Here is a 6,685-nt window from a genome sequence, read left to right on the forward strand (position 1 = left end):
GCTCTTCTGTCCATGGAATCCTCCAGGCAAGAATGCCAGAAAGAGTAGCCATTCCCTTCTCCAGGGGATCTTTCTGATCCAGAGATCAAACCTGTGTCTCCTGCATTACATGAGGATTCTTTACTGTCCTAGCCACCAAGTAAGCCCTATATGAAGTATAATATAAATGAAGTATGAGAAGTCATTTGCTATCATGAAGCTCACTGGATTCTAGGCTTCACAGAGACTAGAATGCTGCAAGTCCACAATAAACTTTTGTTGATTAAGGGTATGACCCCACTAAGCTAAAACCAAATATTTATGTACTTATGCTATATATGCAAAGAAATAGAGGAAAACAACAGAATGGGAAAGACTAGAGATCTCTTCAAGAAAATTAGAGATACCAAGGGAACATTTCATGCAAAGATGGGCTCGATAAAGGACAGAAATGGCATGGACCTAACAGAAGCAGAAGATATTAAGAAGAGGTGGCAAGAATACACAGAAGAACTGTACAAAAAAGATCTTCACGACCAAAATAATAACGATAGTGTGATCACTGACCTAGAGCCAGACATCCTGGAATGTGAAGTCAAGTGGGCCTTAGAAAGCATCACCAAGAACAAAGCCAGTGGAGGTGATGGAATTCCAGTTGAGCTATTTCAAATCCTGAAAGATGATGCTGTGAAAGTGCTGCACTCAATATGTCAGCAAATTTGGAAAACTCAGCAGTGGCCACAGGACTGGAAAAGGTCAGTTTTCATTGCAATCCCAAAGAAAGGCAATGCCAAAGAATGTTCAAACTACCACACAATTGCACTCATCTCACACACTAGTAAAGTAATGCTCAAAATTCTCCAAGCCAGGCTTTAGCAATATGTGAACCGTGAACTTCCTGATGTTCAAGCTGGATTTAGAAAAGGCAGAGGAACCAGAGATCAAATTGCCAACATCTGCTGGATCATGGAAAAAGCCAGAGAGTTCCAGAAAAACATCTATTTCTGCTTTATTGACTATGCCAAAGCCTTTGACTGTGTGGATCACAATAAACTGTGGAAAATTCTGAAAGAAATGGGAATACCAGACCACCTGATCTGCCTCTTGAGAAATTTGTATGCAGGTCAGGAAGCAACAGTTAGAACTGGACATGGAACAACAGACTGGTTCCCAATAGGAAAAGGAGTACATCAAGGCTGTATATTGTCACCCTGCTTATTTAATTTCTATGCAGAGTACATCATGAGAAACACTGGACTGGAAGAAGCACAAGCTGGAATCAAGGTTGCCGGGAGAAAGATCAATAACCTCAGATATGCAGATGACACCACCCTTATGGCAGAAAGTGAAGAGGAACTAAAAAGCCTCTTGATAAAAGTGAAAGAGGAGAGTGAAAAAGTTGGCTGAAGGCTCAACATTCAGAAAACGAAGATCATGGCATCCGGTCCCATCACTTCATGGGAAATAGATGGGGAAACAGTGTCAGACTTTATTTTGGGGGGGCTCTAAAATCACTGCAGATGGTGACTGCAGCCATGAAATTAAAAGAGGGTTACTTCTTGGAAGGAAAGTTATGACCAACCTAGATAGTATATTGAAAAGCAGAGACATTACTTTGCCAACAAAGGTTCGTCTAGTCAAGGCTATGCTTTTTCCAGTGGTCATGTATGGATGTGAGAATTGAACTGTGAAGAAAGGTGAATGCCAAAGAATTGATGCTTTTGAACTGTGGTGTTGGAGAAGACTCTTGAGAGTCCCTTGGACTGCAAGGAGATCCAACCAGTCCATTCTAAATGAGATCAGCCCCGGGATTTCTTTGGAAGGAATGATGCTAAAGCTGAAACTCCAATACTTTGGCCACCTCATGTGAATTGTTGACTCATTGGAAATGACTCTGACGTTGGGAGGGATTGGGGGCAGGAGGAGAAGGGGACGACAGAGGATGAGATGGCTGGATGTCATCACTGACTCGATGGACGTGAGTCTGGGTGAACTCTGGGAGTTGGTGATGGATAGGGAAGCCTGGCGTGCTGCGATTCTTGGGGTCGCAAAGAGTCAGACACGACTGAGTGACTGAACTGAACTATGCTATATATATATATAAATTCATAGAAGTAATTACAGCTATCTCTTCCTGACCTTAAGTCATTGTAGGGTCATATTGTATTACAATCTTATTTAAAATTGTTATAAGGAGATATGCAGTTTAAAAAAGGTCTAGAAAATATAACTTGAAGAGAGAAATGCCAATGTTGCAACTTTGCTGCAAGTATGCTATTAGGAATTGAGTTTTAGTTAAGATCCTGCCCATGAAACTACATATCACTGGGTTTTAACACCTACTGTGTCCTTTATCCATCACTTTAAAATATAGCTTTCTTCTTTAACAAAAATTGATTGAATATATGGTGAAAAGGAAATATAGGACTGAGAACAGTCATTGTCCAACAAGGCTGTCTTGTCCTTGATAGTGCGCCACCTAAAGGGTATCTGAGGGATTGGCAGCTCTGATATTTGTAGTTACATGCAATTCTTACAAGAGAAAAAATAAACTTTAAAGGTGGGCAAATAATGAAAGCAAACTTGCATCTTAGATAATTATTCCTACATATAGCCTAATTTAGATCCCTCACAATGAATCCTCAATTCTAGATCTAAAAATAGGAGACTCTTTACAGGTCCTCTTTTCCCCATTTAATTTAAAAACTTTACATATTATTTGTAATTGGAACATTTCAAAACATGTTCAATATAAAGTTGGAAAGCAACATTTTATGTTAAATAGAGTATAATTACAATATAAACTCACTGAAAAAGATGTAAAATATTTCCAAAACTTTTCTAGAAATTTTCACTTTTAAAACAATCCCCTTATTTTTTGTGAATATTCAGTGGAATTTTAAATATCTATTGTATAATGATTACCCTTTTATGATATTTTATATTTCAGTTAATTAAGGTTGGAATTACAAAAACACATTATTGTATTTTTGTATTGTATTTAGGGTTTTAATTACAGAATGTATTTATTCTTCCTGAGGGTAAACTGGAAAAAAACAAACACAATTTTAATCATTTTAGTTAAATCAGATCCAAGGAAGCGAAAAGAACTTGTGAGTTTTAAAAGTATTGACATAAACCTCTTTAATATCTTTGGCCACGAGAAGAAATACAGATTCCCAATATAGAGAGCAAAAATAAAACTTTTAGTGTTAAATAGTCTAGGAAAGGGAGATAACAAAATCTACCAACTAAATTAAAAATTAGTGTCTAGAAGTCCATCAATTAGATCTTGGTCAAAGGATTTAATGATAAGCAGGTTATCATTAAATCTGATACTTGTTTTGAGAAAAACCCACCAAATGAACAAAATTGGTTGGATACAAGTATTTTCCTTTGGATATATAGTGCAAGCTATACATGCTGCTGCTGCTAAGTCACGTCAGTCATGTCCGACTCTGTGTGAACCCATAGACGGCAGCCCACCAGCCTCCCCCCGTCCCTGGGATTCTCCGGGCAAGAACACTGGAGTGGGTTGCCATTTCCTTCTCCAATGCATGAAAGTGAAAAGTGAAAGTGAAGTCGCTCAGTCGTGTCTGACTCTCTGCGTCCCCATGGACTGTAGCCCACCACACTTCTTCGTCCATGGGATTTTCCAGGCAAGAGTACTGGAGTGGGGTGCCATTGCCTTCTCCAGCAAGCTATACATAGATATGATAAAATTATTTTTCTGTGTATTCTTTAGCAGGTATTGGGAACTGATATCCAGGTTATTAATTATTCACTCCTCATCAAAATACTATAAATTTTTACATGTATCCTATTCTTGGTTTGGAAAAATAAAATGGAAGTAAATTTACATATTCTCCCTCTTAGCAATTTCATTTCTTGATAAATGGTTATAATCTGGATCTTGACATAGAAGCCATTAATAAATACTTTGAAAAGAGTAGGAAATAAAATAGCAAAATTGAGATTATCAGATTAGCTCTATCATGGATTTTCTTTGTGACAGAAGTCAAGGAATTTAATCTTTCTGATTCTCAGATTTCCCGCCTTAAAATGGAGATAATTTTTCTATCATATATTAGGAATTATTATTAATATAAAACTAAAAAGACATATAAAAACATTTTGAATATAACTATTGTTTATACATTATGTTTCAAGATTTGGAGTAGGTAAAATTTTCATTTGCTTCTCTTTATGAAAATGTCTCAGGAGTCTAGATAAAGAAGAAAAACAAAGAACAAGAGGCTCATCACTCCCATAAGAAGTCACCCCTTCATCAGAAGAGGGGGAAATACCTCCTGAAACACAACGTGCTGAAAGACTCTTTCTAAAGCTCTGTTTAGAATACCATCTGGTCCCAACATGCCTCATAAAACACAGAGAGGATGATGGGGTTTGGCACATCTATAACTCTCTCCCAGAGTGAAGGAATGTTCGCTGTGATACCCGCTAATGGATGAAGGCAAAACACAGCAGAGCAAGGGGGGCCCAGTCCATCCGCAATACCACCTAAATATAAATGATAAATAGCACATCAAAGGCCAGGCCTGTTTATGATCATCAGCACGCAGGCAACATCCCAAGGACCCACTGATAGGGTCTGAATAACAGATGCAAAGCAAAGCAACAGTCCTGGAAGAGTGAACAGATTGCTGGGCTGCACTACTGTAGTGAGAGCCAAAAGTAAAATGCCAAAAATTCTTGGAACAGTCAGGAATGTTGTGTTACCTGAGTTAACAGGGAGATGATACCAATATGCCCAAGTACATTTTCTGGAACTGGAATGACATTTTGGTTAGGAACAATTTTTTTTTAAATAGGTAAAGTTAATTATCCTAAAGAATTATGTTAGCTTAATCTCTTTAAGGAGGTTCTTTCTATAGAAGAATACCTCATTGTGCTAATCAGCTAATACTGTTTCACTACTCAAAACCCTCCAACTGGACACAGAGCAGATCATAACAGGATTACCAGACTGCTTTTTATGTGTATATGTGTTTCTCATCTTATTTTATTACTTTTTGTCAGTACCTTTACAAAATGAAATTTCACTCTTTAGTAGAATTCTAGATTACTAGCTTTCCTCAATCCTTACAGAAAATCTTCTGTCCTTCCACTCACTGTCATATCCAGGGTTAACCATATGTAGAAGCACACGTATGTGTTGGTCCACACTTGCACAGTATAGCTCAGGACAACCTAGGAAAAATTCTTACAGTCTGAGGCTATGTGAAACTCAGGAGGAAGATGGTAAGTTTATATGTTATAGGTGGTAGAATCATTTGATGTCCCCAAAACAGTACTCTTCCATGATTTATTCTGTAATTAAAATCAAGTGAAAGGATATAATGAGAAAACTAGAATACTTGGTAGAATACCCAGATGCAGCATTGAAAGCAAGATGTAGGAAGAGGAAGGATATAGTAATGATGAGTATCTTCACTTACAGGAAAACTCATAGAGCAAAAATTTGCTGATAAAGGAAATGCAGTGAGTTATTACTTTTTTTGTTTTTGACAATGGACAAGTAATCAAAAGAATCCAAACTATGAGAGTCAAAATGTCAGACAGCTACCTCATTAGACCTGAGTAAGGAACTGTCTTTAACAACTACATCAAGTTATTTCTTCATGAGTTGGAGAGGGCAAGAAGAAATATATTTAATTTTATTCTAACTATAAAGAACCTGATGGATGTTTGTAGTCCATTAAATGGTCTTGGGGATTTTATTAACATCTCATTTGGCTCCATTCCACTCACTTTCTCCCTCCTCTCTTTTTCTTTTCCAACTCTCCTTCGGAGATACTAACCCAAGGAAAAAGGTAATTAGGTGACAGGTCTTGCTTTAGATTCAAAGGACACTCTGAATGTTATTTGGTCAAGATAGGGTAGGTTGTTCTCAATGAAAAATAATCTCCAAAACTCAGTGACTCAACACATCTAATGTTTATTTATTCACACAAAGTCAGCAGCAGGTCTGGACAGCCTCAGGATAGGAGTCCTCATGCAGCAACATTGATTCAGGGTACTTCCATGTTATGGACCCATCATCTTAATTTGTCTCCTTCACAATCACCACTGCAGAGAAAGACACGGGAAAATTGTTCATGAGTTCTTCACTGTGCCAGCAAAGAAGTGACAGACAACAGCCTGCACTTATTTCATAGCCCAGAATTAGTCAGGTCCTGTCTACCTACCAGGGTGGTGCTACCACCAGGGTGCTACCACCAGGAGCTACCACCTACCAGGATGATACCGGAGAAGAGCTACCTTTTCTGTTCATGGAAGCAGAAGAGAACCAGATATTAGAAAAACCTCAAAACGGTTTATACACTATGGTTGCATGTTTTAAGACAATGATGTTGTTTTGTGAAATAACGTTTATAACCTTAAAGAAGATGTGAATAAAATAAGGATTTGGCTCTTTTTCTATACTGTGAAGGACCCAAGGAAAACTTCAGAATTTTTGAGGGCAATTTGGTTAAATTTATAAATGATAACCAGAAAATTCAGACTGCACAGATGCTTTCTAAATGCAGTGGGGGCTATCAAATGACAAAAACAGTGGAAGGTAAATCAAAAAGTGTTTATTTCTTTAAAACTTATTTACCAAAATCTCTAAGAATAATTTTTGCTCTCCTCTTGTAAATTTTCTATCCACTTTTATACATGTTGCATAGACAAGGGCATACAT

This window comes from Bos mutus, chromosome 1, assembly GCF_027580195.1.
Source record: "Bos mutus isolate GX-2022 chromosome 1, NWIPB_WYAK_1.1, whole genome shotgun sequence".
Taxonomy (NCBI): domain Eukaryota; kingdom Metazoa; phylum Chordata; class Mammalia; order Artiodactyla; family Bovidae; genus Bos; species Bos mutus.